Here is an 18,733-nt window from a genome sequence, read left to right as displayed (position 1 = left end):
GAGGAAACGTATCAAACCAGCCAGACTGCTGCTTCCAAACATTGCTTGGTTGTAACACATTTTGACAGTTTAATGAATGAATCAGCAGATCAATGAATTGCGTGCGCGCGCGCACACACACTCACACACACACACATGCACACGCGCCAATGCAGAATAATTTTCAGCTCTCAGTCCAGACGTTTAGTGTGCACAGTCGCTCACTCTCAGAGGAGAAGGTGAAAAGAGTGAGTCAGACTGGAGAAGGCGGAGAGGCACTCAGGTGGAGAGACAATCACACAGAGGAGAGGCAGACGGAGGGAGCGAGGTGTAAACACATACATCACATGCTCCAGATAATCGCACACTATGCTGTTGACACAACTGACTGACCAACTGGATGACTTACTGGTTGACTGGCAGTCTTACTGACTTGCTGATGGGATGGATGACTTACTCTCATTATCCCTTGATGGCTGAGCAGTTAGCGGTGTGAGAAGCAGATTTACAGGCTGCCTGATTTGTTGTTCAACATCTCTGTAGTAAAGACTTGGATTTAGGTAAAAATCACGGTGAGATAATCAGGACGTTATGAACGGCTGTCTCTCTTGTTGGATGGTTCGTTCATCTGTCCACCCACCAAAAACACTTCTCTGAGGGTTTGCATAATTTTGCATCACTGCTTCAACCTTTGTACCTCAGTTACAACCATCTTATTCTAAAATTCAATGCCATAAGTTGTTGTTGGCTTTACTTCAAATCAAGTCACTTTTACACATCCTGTTTTGAAACATTGTATCTGATGCAGTCATTTAGTATACTTAAATATGTAGAGCAGAAATAACAATAACTAGAAACAAAACAATGCAGCAAGAAAACTGTGAGGATCTCAGAGCAAACAGAAAGCAACCAAAAATGATGGCGACAGATTGCTTCAGAGGCTGGGGGCAGTAACGGCAAAAACCCGATTGCCTTTAGATTTTAGGTGAGATTTGGGGACTTTAAGGACTTGCTGAGTGGATGGCTGAGTGATATGTGCACGTTTGCACCCCTGTGACTCCTTCCGGGTGTTTCTGTCAGTCAAACAGTCACATTTTCATTTCTGTAACTGTTTTTAAAACACATCTGACTTTCACCAACCAGCTGACATTGCTCGAAGGAAATACGGCCAAAGAACTACCTGCAAGCACCAGAAAGTTGTGAAAGGAGATCAAAGGTTACAAAGTTTTACTGGCTGAATTTTAAAGTTATATAGTGCAACATGTAAATGACAAGATTATAAAGTCCTAACTATCTTGACTGTGACATTTGATGCCAACATAATACAGCTAGGCCCCAAACAGCTGTCATATATACTCAGGTCCGAGCAGCAGTGACCCCCAGACCTCCACCATGGCCTCACACCTGGAAGTCTGACGATGCCTACTATGAAAACTTTATTATCTAATCTGTGACAACGGACGCCAAAATAATCCAGCGACCCAAACAGCTGTACGCTAGGCTATGGTTACATTGCTGAAAGTGTTGCCAGGTTGTGCAATAAAAGCCCCCTTTAATCAAACAAATTACTGCATTATAATTAAAAGGAAGAAAATATATGCGTGAAGTGATAATGATGCCACAATGACACTGCTACAGTGAAAGAATAAAAATGGCCCTGAATTATGCAAAACTGTCTGTGAATACATCATTTTTATAGCTGTGGGTAGTCCTGACCCCAAAGGCCAGTTCTTAGCCTTTTTTATGTATTTGCTGTACTACACTTTAACATGATTGGAAACAAGTTTTATATCATTTCACATGTGAGTTGAGTCCAGCTTTGCGAGAGTTGAGCAGACCAAATTAAATAAATCAAGTCCCACAAGGGCAGCATTCGATAAACACAAAATCTACGCAAATTACACAAACTGACTGGAAAAAAAAAGCAGCAAAACAGTTGTGTTAAAATACAAGAGAAACAGGAAAAAGTCAGTGTTTGCAGTTATTAATGTGACCATGTGGCTGCTTTCTGACCCCCTGAAGGTTGTTCCTGCCTCTTGTTGACGTGTGTGCATAGCCTTAGGACACAAACACACTTCAGCTATCACAATATTAAAATCAGTGTTATTTTGCAGGAAAAAACAAAACAAAAATTAGTCTCACTGACAGCAGCAGAGATGCTAGCAGCTACATCACACTCAGTCCATATATTCGCCTTTATGCCATTTTTTTCTCAGTTCAACTGACTTATTTATCTCCACTTCACTGGACTTCACCAGGGTTTGTCAAACACTGGCCACCTTGGCTCCCATTTTTCCAATAATTGGTTTGTTTGCTGCTTTCATTCATCTAGCGACGCGTTTGCTCAGACTGTTTGGAAGAGTCACATTAGCAGCTGAATTTGGATAGAGATTATGAAGCCCTTGATCAAATATTCTGCTTATCAATAATTCAGACACTGATGGGCTTGGATTCATCAAAATACTTCCCAAGCAAGCATCGACTCTGGTCTATTTTATTTCAATATGCCATATCAGTTCTGTTTTGTAGGATGAAAAAAAAAAATGGCATTGTTTCATTGGTGCACCACTGATTGATGCCAAAACACAACCAGTCATACAGACTGATGGTCTTACTGACACCACCATCCATTGCATTTCTTCCTGCTTTTCCAATGTAAAACAGTTTGAGGCCTTTTCGTCACAGCTGTGGATCACTTTAATATTGATTAATTATCATTAAAGACTGCAGTGAGTCTCACCAAATAAGCCAAGGTATCAAAACTGCAGGATTTTAGGGGTGCTCTTTGGCCCACATTAAATCCGGTGGATTTATCTTTGAACAAATTAGACTAGTAGTGTCAGCCTCTACTGGCTTTGTGTTTTACATGGACTACCAGGTTACTTTTTGCATTTTGTAGGCCAAATGTGACCCAGGGGTCACCAGCTGAGGCCTGACATGGGTCATGATTAGTACTGTGTGGGCCACATCTGGCCCAGACTTCATGAGGATTACAGCAGGGTCAGACATGGCCCAGAAAGTCACGAGCTGGACTCGACAGTTTACAGGAGGCACCTGTGTAGATGAGGTGTGGCCCATAAGTTACACACACAGCAAACATCTAGCTCATGTCTGGTGGACCTGTGGCTGAGCTGAGGCAGCCAACAGTCAAGGCTAAACATTGGCCTAAGAAAACAGCACGTATGGGCCGTGTCTGGGCCAAATGTTGTTATTTAATCATTGTTTAAGCAGAATAGAAATTAGTATATCAACTATATCAGCTAACTCCAGTCTCATTGTACATCCTGTATAATGACAATAAAGGCATTCTATTCTATTCTAAACCTTTGCTGTTTGCATCTGGAAGGAGTTTTAATCCTGTTTTTAAACCATCTAACAAAGTCTGAAACTCTTCTCCTCACACCTCTCATTTGCCTTAACATTTAGCTTCAAAAATGATAAAACCAGGCTTTTTATTAGAACATTTTGCTTTGAAATAAGTGCATCCAAAGAAGACTGAACATCAGGATTTTGCCAAAGCTTTCAGAGAGCGGAAAGGTGCTTTGAAAAACAACAGGACTGATGAAAAATGTTGTCTTAATTTAGAGAAAATGTTGCTCTGGTGTGAATTAGAGGTGACTGATCATCTCAACCACTGATTCATTAAACAGGATTTAAGGATTAATTGCATGGTGACACAAAGGGGAATAAAAATCCTCATCACTGCAGCTTTAAACAGACATAGTATCAGTTGATGCAAGTTTCTACTGGGTTCTACCTCACTGTTTGAGGCACGTTCGCCCACAAGAGATATGCTGCGTCTTTGTTTCAGTTGCTCTTTATTTTGGATGGATTGTTTTTTGTTTTACTTCTTGGCGTCTGATTACGCTGCAGCAGAGGAGCATTAGCGTGTTGGATGGTGGATGTAAGGATGAAGCCCAGAGGTGTTGGAACAGCATCAGACAGAGGACAACGACAAAATGGAGGGAGGGAGTGAGGAAGAGGAGGAGGAGGAGTGGTGCAGACATGGGCTGATTGTGAATCGTCTCTTTTCTGTTGGTTTGTCTGCCTCTTACATTCAGCTCCGTCTGTCTGGTTTTTCCTTGTCTGTCTCGTTCGCTCTCGTTTATTTTCCTCTCTCCTTGCAGGCATTTTATACTCCTCCCTCTCCCTATCATTACATCTTTGCCTTTTGGTGTTTTTGCCTCTCATTTCATACCGTGTTTTGTTCTGTCTCACCCTTTTCACTTTAATTCATTCACCTTTCTTTTTCCTCTGCCACATTCATTCAGTTATTTCACTCTTTCGATCTCTCCTTCCATCTCTGTTGCCGTCTCCTTTTCCTTATCTCCATTTCTCCCTCGTTTTTGCCTTCATGTCTTTTGTAATGCCAACCTCTTCTTTCTGTATCTTTTGATCACATTTGTTCTCGTTCACCTTCCTACGTCTCCATCTTTCTGATTCTCAGTCCTAATTTCACCATTTTCATATTGTAACAGAAAAAGCTGAACCCATGTTCCCATAACCTTTCTATAAAACCATCCTCATATCATGACTAGTCAATGAGATGTTAAAACATTGCAGTCCTCAATTGTGACACTTAAAATATATTTGTTTATTAAGAAATGTGATCAATACATCAAGCTGTATGGATGAGCTATGGGGACTTCCAGACAGAATGAGCCATTCCCAGTAAATATCACACAGACCCCAACTGCATAACTGTGATGGACTTTTAATGGGCAGAGTTTATATTTGGCTCAATTTTCCAAAAAACAAAAGTTCTTGAACCTAAAATAGTCCTAAACCTGGTTCCTCCTGAAAGGAACCTGTTTGAAGTGACTTGGGAAAAAAATACATTAGATAAGGAAGCCAATATGGAAACACAAAAATCAAGCATAACCTTGGATCAGGCAGGCTATGAAGTCAAGCTTGGCAGATCAGCTGATCTCAATGCCAGCCCACATCCTCTGATGGCTCAGCTGACTCCTTTCTACATATATTATTGGCAAGTATCATATAGGACACACTGCTAAGCTTCCTAAAACCACTACACTTCCTTCTGCAAGCTGCTTTGTAACCCACCTCCACACCAGCTCCCATATTTTGTGCCAGTGCCTAAAAATTCAAAGCCAAACGTTCTAGAAACTCAGAACAGTCTTAAAGCATTCTCTCCTTAAAGTAAAGTATCTGAAGAAACAATAAATAATTAATAAATAAATAAATAAATAAATTGTCTTAGATAGTGAAGCAAATCTAGAAACAGACTCGACCATAGCGTTGGTTCAAGCAGGCCACAGTTGAGAAATCTCACACAGGACACACCATTTAAGCTGCTTTAGCCTTCCTACAGTCGCACTGCAATCCACTTTGTAGCCCACCTCCACCCCAGCTCCTCTTTTTCATGCAGTTCCTGCCTTGATAAATATAATCTGCCATAGAATAGAATAGAATAGAATAGAATGCCTTTATTGTCATTATACAGGATATACAATGAGATTGGAGGGCCACTCCTGTTCAGTGCCATGTAACAGAAAATCAAACTCTCTAAAATGAAAATAAAAATATTATAAAAATATTATAATCTAGTATAATCAATACTCATTGCTCTGTTGCTCTGTTGCTGAGGTCCTTTGCTGGCAAATAAAAACGACTGTGGATTGGGGAGGGGTCATCTTTGGGCTACAGTGGTCCTGACTGAGATGGGACAATGGCTGTCTTCTAAATAAGCTCCTGGTTTAAACAGAGAATGGATGTGGCTTTGAGTTTCTAAATGACGTAGTTTGTCAAGGTCAAGTGAAGACTCAAACGGGTAATGAGATTTGTCATGTTCTAGGCAGCTGCGTGTTAAATTGAGCATTGTTCACTGATGTTTAAACAGAGGATTAATAATAAATCTAAACTCGATGTTCACTTATGCTTTTACAAAGGCACATGAAGCAGCAGGCTATGAGTCACCTTTTACGCAGGGCTGGTACAGGCAGACTCACTATGATACAGTGTCTGTCTGCACTGTGATGGCAACATGATGCAAAAGCATATGATTATACTTCAGATGCTACATGTTTTAATTACCACAGAAAGCCTAAGCACAACTGCCCAATCAGACCTTCATATGTAAATAATGTGTTGAGTCAAAGCATAATGCAGCCTGACTGAGAGACGTGAGACATGATACCTCTTTGTATTGCAAAAGTAAACACAGCAATACTGCTGCAAGCTGATCCATATTTTTTTATTCATGTACTACCAATTTGGAACAACAAATGCAGTTTGGGAGGATGTAATGAATTCATTTTTGCTAAGATAATGAGAAAACATTTTAATGAATACATCTGAAAGCTGCTGTGTTCACTGGCAATTTACTTGATTTGTTTTCCAGGAGTATCTTGCAACTTGCAGCAAATAATCTTATCAAAATATTATCTTATTTTGGAAGCAACTCAAAGTGCAGCTAAGGTTAAGGAAAGACAGCTGGATGCAACAGTTAAATGATGATCCGCATTTCTGCCCAAAGTGCACAAAAAGTTTAGGAATATTTTTCACTGCAGCGTGATGATTATCCTGTATGAAGGGAACCGAGCAAGAATGTATCCATCTCATATTTGGACTGGTTAAAGCTCCTATGACGTCTCAAAGAGTGGGAATGGCTGTAGGACAGAACTGGTCGATCTATTCAGATTAAGTCTACGCTGCGCCTCGTTACTTACTTACTGCAGCAAGAGAGCTAACACAGCACAGAGGAAGCTAAGGCAGTTTGGAGGCATTTCACACTGATAAACAGCTTTTCTTTGGATGTTTGTAGTACTTGTCGAGCTTACATGACCGAAAAGCTCCGATGACTCAGTCGATTTCTCTCACACCCTTTGATTTAACATGTTGGAAAGCTTTTATTCCGCTTATTATTTTCAACTCGATTAATATCATTTCACTTCTCCTGTCTGCTCCACTCTGTGTGCAAGGAGGTGCATCACAGTGAGGCTGAGAGCAGGGAGAGGAGAAAAATTACATGACTCCTAAACTGACTCGCAAAAGTAAATAAAGTCAACAACAACAAAATAATTACACAGAAATGCCTCAAAGCTACAGGAGGCGACAACTCTGGTTGTGAAAAGAGGTCTATGAGAAAACTATCCTATTTCTCACTTGAGTCATTCTCAATAAACCCCTTGCTGATGATTGTGTCTCAGTTGCTAGTTTATTTAAAACAATCTTCATTTTATAAATTTTGTTCTCAGAGTCAAAAAGGAAGACAAAGCAGGGTATGTTTTAAGGCAGGCCTGGTTTTTGACTGATGAGCTGATACTACATGAGCCTGCAGTGTCCTTGGTTTCTCAGTCATATCCGCACCTTGTTCCTGATGGCTGGTTTCAGAAAAACTAACACAGTGACTGTGAAAGGTTCAAAACCAGAACTTCACTAACCAGTGGCTACGTCCATCTTTAATATGGAGTCTATGGTGTAGAGTAGCCTAACAAAGAGTGAACATTTCCACTGCAAGAAATGCATCCACAACTAGTCCGTCTTCTACACTAACTGAAGCAAAAACCTAATATTTACATTCCAGGACATAATATCCTCATCCTTATCTGTCAGCAGACATTTACTCCAGAACTTTCTAATATGAATAAAGTTCTGGAGGTAAACTCTCCCTGGAGTAGATAACTTTGTCATTATGCGAGGGCCTTCGGTGTCTCTTGGGTGCATTTCCAGCTGTATGTGCTTTCACTCTGTGATGGCAATCTAATCCTGCAGGATGCCCGTTAATGCAGCTATAATGGGGGTCAATGGGAAGGCAGCAGAATGGCCAATCACTGTTTTCCACTTCACACTGCGATAATAGTCCTCCTCTTCACACCTTCCTGATATCAACATGGACGCATAAATACACTCAGTGCTGCATCCACACACAAATACACCACTCAGCCTCCTCATCTAACCCTTCACAGGAAACGCAGCAATTGTTTCACGTTCAGTGTCAAGCTCCACATTTAAGTACAAGCACTATCTGAGGACTGTCCCCACAAAAATATGGAAATCCCCCTATGGTTAGCTAATGCAGCTAACATTAAATCTGATTCTATTGTGATTTGTATGAGCATCATTAATGACACAAATACTCCCCAGAAAGACTAAACCTGCTTTTACTTTCAAGCCATTTTTACAGCTTGCTTCTCTTCATTGCTAAAATCTTGATTTTATAACAATGATCTCACAAAGTCTCCGCTCATGTGAGTTTAAGTCTTGGCTGTTCTGTGATTTTGGCTTCATTCCTGTTACACGAGCGCCCACAGAGAAATTTAAAAGGCTGAAACTTCCCATCAGCAACATCTCTTTAGAGCACCACACTGTTTACGTACATAACCAACAACCCCCCCCGGCAACTTTTTAGAAAGAGAATGAGAAATTCTTCAGACAGGATAGAAGGAGGTTTAACCATGTCCAACTTAACATTAAAGCAAAGCTACATACAATTGTTAACAGGTAGTTTTTTTTCTTACAGCCAAAAGCCAGCTGTCACATTAAAGGAAGTGTTTGAGGTTAATGAAATAAAGAGGCTCTTCTTAATGGAGTGGAAATCACAGCAGGAAGGCGACGCTGGTGATTCAGGGCTGGACAGCATGTCACTTGCATTTAAAACAGATGGACCATAACATGTATTTAGGAGCACATGTGTGAAAAGAAAGTATTCTAAGATTCAGCTGAAGCAGCCTCAGCTCTCCTCAGCAAAGAGGTTGATAACACAGCAGCAGTGGAGATGACGGTGTGGTTGGTGCTTCACATCCACCGCTGCTTTGTTTTATGCATATACAGCAAAACTAAAGTAAAATTTAAAACTAAAGTTGTCTTTATGCAGATAAACTGCTGATTTAGTTTAAACGGATCTTATTTATTGTAAGCTTAAGTATGCAGCTGTCCTTTCAGCATGCAAGGGTGAGTCTAAAAGGGGGCATGGAGTAACTTTCACCTGCAAAAGAAGACATTCATACCACCAGTTTACCATCACACTGCTAATTTACTGCATTATTAGTAATTTAATAGATTTTACCCAGACCTAATTTCTTTCTGGTTTTACTGGAAGTTTCAGTAATTCAGTTTAATTCAATATTATTTATATAATGCAAAATTGCAAGGTAAAGCTCATACAATAATCAGAAAACCCAACAATCAAATCGGCCCCCTATGAGTAAGCACTCTGTGACAGTGGGAAGCAAAAACTCCCTTTTAATGGGAAGAAACCTCCGGCAGGACCAGGCTCAGGGAGGGGCAGTCATCGTCATGTGCCTGTGCTGAATGTGAAGAAAATGTCTGATATATGAACACATCTACAACAGCTGGAGGTCACATTTCCCTGAAAAATAAACTCCTGCTGCTCACAAACATGACAGCTTCATTTAAGCTCAGGTGTAATGTTAACACATGACTCTTCAACAGTTATAGCAGAAGTAAAAAGCCTTTCAAAACTATTGCTTATTCAGTCACCAGCAGATGGGTACAGATGAACTCGTGAGTTTAGTGAAATAATTAGTGTATACTATAATAGTGTAAACTATTTAGTCTTTAACTTTCGAGGACCTAGTCCATATTTATCCTATACTGGGGCTTGTTGCAAAAATAAAAGTGTAAAACCTTCTAAAATATCTAACACTACCAACAGGATGTGAAGAAACAACAGCTATGACGTTATGCCCACGACATCTATTTATTATGATATACAAATACAAACTGAAGTTTAAAATGGAGCCATAATATGACTTTGAACCACTGAGTCAGTACAAACATTATTCACACTAGTGGTGGCTCAGCATTTATACAGAATTCATGTTACCGTCATACTTTTACATGGATAGATGTAATCGTTTAAGACAAAAACACAAAGTATTTTCTTTGAGTGGACATGTTGGGGGTGGCCAAACTTAAAAAACAAAAAGGATTTTTATAAAATGTACCCTCAATTAAACCCATCGTTCTTCTGATTGGCTGCCCCTCATAAATGAGTCTGAACAGCAGGTGGGCAGGGTTTGTGTGTGTGAGATGATCATATCCACTGTCTAAGATATCACACTGATTGTGGGGTAGAAGTGAAGCTTCAGCTTTTTGCTCAAAAGGATTGACCACTTGAAACTTTAATGTGAGCATCAACAACTTTAACGGTATGACAGGCAAAGCAAATGCCCCCTTTCATCTCAGTTGGTAAGAATTATTCCTACAACAATTTGGATTAGTCAGAAAATATGACAAAATATTTATTACATGTATTTAGAAATCATTAAAAGCATATATTCACAGGGCAGCATAAGATTTTAGTTTGAGTCTTAGAAGAGTTTCACATGCAGCCGTGATAATGACCCTGAAAAGCTTCAGTGTGTGAAAGTACCAGTGAAGGTGACATTCCAGGTGATGTGAGGTTATACTTATGAAATATTGAGCCCTGAACTCCAGCAGTCTGTGGCATTTTGTAATAAAAACCATTAAATGAAACCAGGCCTGCAGGAAAAGGTCCACTTTAAGAAGCTGACAGAATTACAGTGATGAAGAGCTGAAATCTTCCTCCAGGACACAGTAGCTGCTGAGGGAATTGAACCCGTGACCTCCTAAGATGGAGGCCAAGCAGAGCGGAAACCGTGTACAGGCTGAGACGAAGCACAGGCATTCATCAGTGAACTGACCAGCCTTCAGGAAGGACGAGCCTACAGATAGAAACTGTATGACCGGCTGAAAGACTACAACAAAGAGCTGATCTGAGGTAAAAAGGGTTTCCCCGGGACCACAGGCTTTATGCAGCACGGTGCATGAAATGTGGAAATGATTAGAAACTGATCATATAAAAAGGAAATTACTCATTCAACATTCAAGCTCATTTGACATCAAATTTCCAGTGTTTGAATCAACAGCCTGAGTATGCAGATTACAGAGGGAACATGTCTAGTGTTGGCAGTCCAAGAGCTCATGACAAAACCGTAACTTTAGACATTTTAAGATTTTCAATTTCCAGTGTTTCCAGATATGTGATGGTACCTGCTGCCATTATGTCATACTTAAAGTCTGTGGATTTCTCAACCATGTGCATGTCTTGTATTTTCACTCTATTCCAATAGAAAAACTGAAAGATAAGGTGGGTTTTGTTAGTATTCCATTAAAAAAAAAAAAAGAAAGGTGTCCCTTTTAACTATCCATACATCAGTAAACACCAGAAAGTTTCCTTTTTTTTCATTAAAGATAAAATATTAAATAACAGAAAAAGGAATATGTTCAGCAGTGTGGAGATGAAGTCAGAGAGGCGAGGCTGAGACGGTTCGGACATGTGCAGAGGAGGGAGAGTGGATACACAGCCAGGCAGGAGGAAAAGAGGAAGATCTCAGAAGATTCTTGGATGTAGTGAAGGACAACATACAGATGATAAATCATTAAGTAACTGAAAATGTTTTTCCCCCCACTGTAGATGAAGTATTAAACACCATAAATGTCTTTGTTTCCCACAATAAATAAGCTATTAAATAAGGGAAAATGCCCTGCTGTTTCTATCTAAATAAACCATCAAATGAGAGAATGTTTCTCTCAGTAGATAAACTAACAAGAAATGTTGATTTTTTTTTCTCTATACACAGAGCAATAAGACACTGTTCTTTGTTTTTCTTCCTTTAATTATGACAAGGTCTGAAAATCTATTGTAGAGTGAAGATGGGTAGAAATCTGGATTTAAACAAACCACAGCAGCCAAAGTAACGTGTGCTGTTTGCAGTGTGTGTGAATCCGACTCAGACACACATTTGGTCATTTCATTTCTGGCTTCAGAGCAGCAAAAGTATCACACTTCACAAATACCCAGCTCACTGGTGCACCCAAACACTTGAGTCATATTTCTTCACTGATTCTATCAATGCTGGAAACAGGAATTGAAACCAAAAAGCCTCCCTTCATAGCTACAGAGCAAATACCAGATACAAATCACTATAAAAATCTAATCAATGGCTCCCTGGTGCGAGGCCAAACGCTCAGTGAAATATCACAGATCTGTTCAGAGGGTTTTAGAGAAATCCTGCACTCAGACAAACTGCTGACGGAGTTTCTCCACCTGCTGTTCACCTTCACTGGGAGGACTGAACCCAACATGCAGCAGCTGTCTGTGAAATGATAGCTCCCCAAATACGTTCTGCACTGTTGCCTCCGCACCTTAAAGCATCGAGAACATTTCATGTCCTCTGCTTTAGCGTCAATCCCTTCACAATGAATGGATTATTTTAATAAAACAACAAAAAAAAAGACTTTACCTCAGGAGTTCATTTGGCCTCGTTTCATGTGTTGGTGGTGAGGTCATTAAAAGTCACCAAAAGTTCCTTTACAGCAGGGATATGTGGAGCATTCAGTGGGTTAATCAGGGCCTAAAAATCCCACACAGCATCCCAACAAATGACAGAAGAATTTAAATTCAATCAGAAACAAAGAACCTGCTCTGTTTGCCTTGATTACCTGATTGAGACTAATTGCTTCTTTGTTCCTTGCCTGCTGTAAAGTTTGTCCCTGCTGGCCACCACACCGTCAGACTGTGGGCCAATCAGATCAAAGGAAAACACAACGCAGCAGATTTTGATTGATCTCACTAAAGCCAGAAGGTGATTTTACAGAGAACAGGGGTTTAAAAACAGGTGAGACTGTTCAAAGGTGTTTCCTACAAGTCTGAACAGAAAGTGAACTCTGCCTCTGTTATCTGAAAGTTTACTTTGGTTGGATTATCGTTACAGTTCATTTAATACCTGTTCTTACTTTTGTCATTTATGAGGGTTGAAACAATTTGTTTATGATAATTAGTTGAGGCTGATTGGTTTGAATTATTTAGGTCATTTATTTAGCAAACATTTCTAACACTGTGTTGCTGCAGCTTCTCCAATGTGTACCTCAAAGGTGAGTATCAGGCTTCAGGCTCTGAGCATGCTCACGTAAAGGCTACAGTATGTCATTTAGCTTTGCTGCAAAATATGAGCCAATTGAGTTCTGCCCACTTCAGAGACATCGCAAGCTCTAAAAATGTAACGGCAACAAGTCAACACAGGTGCTGCAATTAAGATGAGAATAATGCTGCAGAAATCTCGAATCATGAGTTGAGATATATATTTTAGTGCTTCTAGTTCTGCTGTCTATGTTTAAGAAGACTGCTGCATACTCATCCAAATTCAAGTTGCGTTCCACGCACACAGTTTGCACTGCTGAAGCTTCACCGCACAGCATTTGGTGCCATTTGGTTCAACAGGTTGCTTTATAAAACCCATTCCTTCAGCAGAGAATCTATACAACACTAAAAGCTCATTTTAAACAGTGAACACACAACCTGCTCCAGTTATGTGTTCAGTTTAATCTACAATCAGAGCCATCTTCATGAAAACGTAGGTCCAATGTAGCTCACTGACCCATTAACGTTGTTTTGTAGTGAGAGTACTGGTTTTAAAGACCAGCCTACTGTTTGATAATGCAGGTAACTGTAGCTTGCTGCCCCCATGAAAATGGATATGAATTACGTGCCTCAAGGCAACTGCTGTGATTTGGCACTCTATAAATAAAATTGAACATTGGACTCTTTTGCCAGAATTACAAAGTATTGACATGAAGTAAAACTGAAAGTGATGTTATGGCAAATCCTTCCTCTTACCTATAAAAATAGATTTAAAAACATCCAGGTTGTGCAAATTACCTGAATTAGGAGAAATTAAATGGCATTGGTCACCTTTGTTTCTAAGGTGTGTTGATACTCCTTTGGTTTCTCCTTAATTGTGTCTTTATAGGCTTTTTAGAGGCTGGAGATATTGCTTTTATGCATGATATAGTCATAAAATCAAAATAGAGTCCATGTGATGTCTTCAGCTCTCCCATTTTGTCCAACCAATTCAGCTTAAGAGAGGAAAACAGCATTTTCACATTAAAGAACCAGAAAAGAAGAAATAATCTGCTCTTAGACCAGTTCTTAATTCAATCTGTGTCAATGAACTTATCAAACTGGCACTGGTCTACACTATCAGTTGTTGTTAAAGAACTTGAAACCACTCCATAAGCTGCTTCTTCTCTGACCCAAACAAAGATGGCTGTGAGAAACACAAACTGCTCCTCATGTGCTTAAAACCTGCCTTATTCTAATAATTTTAATTTATTTTTTAAACTAATTTGATCCAAACTGGACTTTGAGGCGTTAATATGGAACAAGGATGAGTGAGTCTGTCGTGGTGTGATTCGCCTCAGTGAGCTTCAGCCATGAACTTGTTGTTGTTGTTGTTGTGGATTAAAAGCCTGGTGTGTTCCTGCAGCAGATTGCCCTCAGAGGGAACGGAAAGGCCTTTTAGCGTAAAGGTATTAAGCCCAGTTTTAATCCTGAGCTCGGAAAGCAGCCAATTTAAACTGGATTCAGCCCACGGGACCACACATCACTTCATCTATCTCTGTCTCTCTGCTGCTGTCTGAGATTTCCCTCCATTTCTGTCTATCATTTATGTATCACTCCATCAACTCCCTTTATTTTCTATTATTTGACTATGAGGACATGCGTGGGGATATCCTGTCTATAAATTCCAGCGCTTAGCTGTGAGTGTAACAGAGAAGAAGAGAGGAGCACAATGTGGGTTTTGGCTTTTTGTTAGGGGAAAAAAAATGAGAGAATATCACCAGTCTGATCCTTTAAGTGATGCAATCTTTTGATAGAATTGACAACTGTTCTCATCCCGGGCCGTCATATAATGCTGTTTTGTCATTGTTGAGCATAAGTTGTCCTTTGGCTGCTAGTTTTAGACAGCTGAAGCTGAGTATAAGATAAATAAGGATTATTTTGGACTGTGAATCATGTAAAGCTACTTTAGGAGTCATTCCATATAAACTCAAACCAAATCCAACCAAAGTTCCAACCTGAGAAATTTCCCTCAGAAACAGCTTTTTGTATAACATTTAATAAAGTCATGTAAAACATCAAAATGTCTTAGTATGAGTCTGAGTTACAGGCCCACCAAGTCCACAGGGATGGGTTGAAATTTAGTGCTTTTTATTTTTTCGATCATTTTTGAGCCATCATAACTTCATAAAAGCGGAACATCAATGTGAAACTTTCAGTGCTGAAAAACATTTAAGCTCGGTTAAAAACTGCAACCAAATTTTTTTTTTTTAAACCTCTCCAAGAGTCACAATCTAAAGACAAACTCTGACTGAGCATCAGTATCATGGGACACATCGTAGTTTCAATAGTAAAACTGCACCAATTTAATGTTGCAGAGGAACAGAAACGAGCATCGTTACCCTGTCTGATCTGTTTTCACTTCTAATGTGCATTTTGGGGAAACTTTCAGGGGTCATCTCACCATGCTTTGGTCACTCTGATTCCATCCTTGTCAAATGAGTTATTTTCAGCTTTAGGTCTTATATGTATACCTGCAACTTATAGGGGCAAAACCACACTGGCTTTAGAAGGAGGAGCTTAGCCAGTGACTTAACAGTTTTAACCTAAATATCACTTATCAGTACCATCTGTTCATGCACTGTAACACACTGCTTGCTTGGCCTTTGTTGATTTGTACATGTGCTTTCATAGGTGGTCCCTTCAAAAAGAACCAGCAGTTCTTCAACAATCCTCTCAAAAATGTGAAGCTTCCTCTTCTTTCTTTCCCTGAATAATCAGGAACAAACACTCTCATCTGAACCGGCACACACAAATCTCGCTCACCTTTTTTTTTTCTTCTTCTTTTCTTGATGAAGGCGTTGAGAATAAATGGACCCTAACAGTGCTGCACATGAAAGCCTTTTTCAGAGCACCCCTCCTGCTCCTGATGCAGAACTACGACAGCACGGATAATTAGGGAATTGTATTTTGAAAATATAGGTCTGCATGGTAATGAGGGCACAACGCTGAATAAAAAACCTTCAATTCAGCTCAATCTGCCAGAGAGCTGCAGAAAAGGAGAGTAGCTTCAAGGCAGAGAGAGAGAGAGAGGAAAAAACACATTACTACTGTGGATTAAAAGCAGATCACACGTAGAGTGTTAAGTCTCCACAGGGCCGTGACATCTGCAGTAATGCAATAACAACACGGCAACCCATTCAACCACAACAAGATCAGAGTAAAACAAGACACTGCTGTCCTCCTGGTTTATCAATTCAAATATGCTACTAAAGAGGGCAAATGTTCACTGAATGGTGACATATTAAACAGTTTGCTCCTAACCCCAAAGTTGTTGGGTTTTATGGAAACACATCCCAGTAAGAAATGATTAAATCTGAGAAGATGGAGCCAGTGGATTTCTAAGATATGTTTTACACAGCAGAGCCAACGCTTTACCAAAGAAACTGAATGTATGAGAATATGTTTATGACCACTACAGTTCCACAGACATAAATCTGGTCATAAGGCCACGTGGGTGTAACGTACTGATAAACGGGTGTACAGATAAGTGTCTGCAGTACATGTCTGGTTAAAAATATAACTGGCTGTTAAAAAGCTGTGCTACCACCATTTCTCATTTCTTGGGTTTCAAATGTTTTGTCAGAGCTGCTGGCACGGCACTTGTATGTGTGCAACTACACACACACACACACACACACACACACACACACACACACACACACACACACACACACACACACACACAGAGGTAACATGGGGGGGGAAATGGCAAAAATAAGATGCATCTGTCAGTTGCAACTTGGCATTTTCCAACATGGAGGATTACTGTTGTGAAAGGGTGGATTTTAACCCGAAGCACAATCTTTTTAAAACCCTAACCAAGTAGTGCCTAAACCTAACCTGGAAGTGAAACTGAAGTAAAAAGGCCAGAAATTAAATATGTTGTGAGTTGACTCCACCACCAACCTTCCAGCCATCAAATGCATACTTTATTGCTATTAAAAAGAAAATTGTTATCGCTTGGCATCCAATATTTCTGCAGCTGGAACATCTGCAGCTGGAGCAGCTGGAACATCAAGACAGCAGTACCAAAGGACACCTCATGAGTACCTCTGAATGTAAATACGAGGAAGGATACGAGGAAGTGTTGGACCTTTGACTGTCATCAGAATGACTCTTTAAGATGACGGCAGGGTTGCACAACTATGTACGACGCATTGTTTTACCCTCTCTGCTGAGGGCAAAACAATAAAACTTCAGGTGAGTGTCTGGCTTTGCCACTAACCTTCGTCTCTGACCTCTGGCCATGGAGTGCTAAGGGTCAAGAGAGAAGATTTCGCTGAGCCATAAAGTTTCAAGTTACATGGCACTTGATTTAAGCCTGTTAAATCCATGAGTGGGATCAGGAGAGACCACACACATTGTTCTCACACAGGTTTGCCTGTGAAGGAAGTTCCCTCAGCAGCTCCAACACATCAGCCACACATCTTCAGAGCATCAACACAAAATCTCCTTTAACTCTGGATTTGGCTTTGGTTTCTGCTGGTTTAATAAAGTTTCAACTGAACTGCCAATAAACGCTAAACAAACACCTGCTCGGAACTGCTTCCTGCTGAAAACAAATCATTTGACTGACCTTGACTCAACTTCCATAAAAAAATTGTGCAGCAGGTTGTTCATTCAACACAGTCTCACAGCACTTCATGAAATGCAACATTAGGAAACCAAATGAAGGTGTTATAAACAAAAATTCACCACTGTATAGTTATTATGGAAAGCCCATCTATAGAAGCCAACACTGTTTTTGTAGCAGGCTGTAAACTTGTTCATTTGTGCTGTAGAGCTGGACATTTTAACATGAGAGTCTATGGGGACTGAATGACTGTTGGAGTCTAGTGGACATTAGAGGAACTGCACTTTAATGTTGGCTTTATTTTTCAGCTCTGGACATTGGTTAAAATACACCGCTCAAAAAAATTAAAGGAACATTTTTTTAATCAGAGTATAGCACTAAGTCAATTAAACTTCTGGGAAATTGATCTGGTCAGTTAAGTAGCAGAGGGGGTTGTTAATCAGTTTCAGTGACATTGGTGTTCATGAACTTAACAGCAGGTGCACTAGAGGGGCAACAGTGAGACTTTTTAAGGGTGGCCTGAGAGCCTGATGTCCTCTAGCGGGCCTGTGCTCACTGCCCACCACTGTGGAGCCAGATTGGCATTTGCCATAGAATACCAGAATTGGCAGGTCCACCACTGGCACCCTGTGCTTTTCACAGATGAGAGCAGGTTCACCCTGAACACATGTGACAGACGTGGAAGGGTCTGGAGAAGCTGTGGAGAACATTATGCTGCCTGTAACATCATTCAGCATGACATGGTTTGGTGGTGGGTCAGTGATGGCCTGGGAAGGCTATCCATGGAGGGATGCACAGAACTCTACAGGCTAGTCAACAGCACCCTGACTGCCAGTAGGTATCGGGATTAAATCCTTGGTCCCATTGTCAGACCCTACTCTGGTGCAGTGGGTCCTGGGTCATCAGGTCATCCAATGCCACCAGGTTGCATCTCAAACTGTCCCAGAGCTCAATGATTCCCTGGGTCCAAATCTGGGAAAAGATCTCCTTGGACGCCATCCATCGTCATATTAGGAGCATGTCCTGACATTGTCATGCACGCATACAAGCACATGGGGACCATCCAATCTACAAAGGATCATTTAGAGTTGCTAGCCTGCCGCCTCATTTTTCACTTTGATTTTCATGGTGTCTTTGTATTCAGCCCTTTGTACTGTAGGATGATAATTTTCATTTCCATCAAACAATGTGCCATCCTTTTGTTCCTAACACATTGCCCAGTCCATATCAGTATAGATGTGTGAGATCTGATGTGTTTTCAACATGTTCCT

General features: G+C 40.4%; 1 protein-coding gene across 1 annotated transcript in view; it reads right to left on the bottom strand.

Annotated features, from left to right (window-relative positions):
- Positions 1–18,733, bottom strand: part of LOC115790035 (apolipoprotein B receptor) — a 56,398-nt gene that overhangs the window by 13,366 nt on the left and 24,299 nt on the right. The window lies entirely within an intron of this gene.

Source organism: Archocentrus centrarchus, chromosome 13, assembly GCF_007364275.1.
Source record: "Archocentrus centrarchus isolate MPI-CPG fArcCen1 chromosome 13, fArcCen1, whole genome shotgun sequence".
In the NCBI taxonomy this organism is placed as follows: Eukaryota; Metazoa; Chordata; class Actinopteri; order Cichliformes; family Cichlidae; genus Archocentrus; species Archocentrus centrarchus.
Note: the sequence above shows the minus strand (reverse complement) of the source record. Positions and strands in the feature narration are given on the sequence as shown.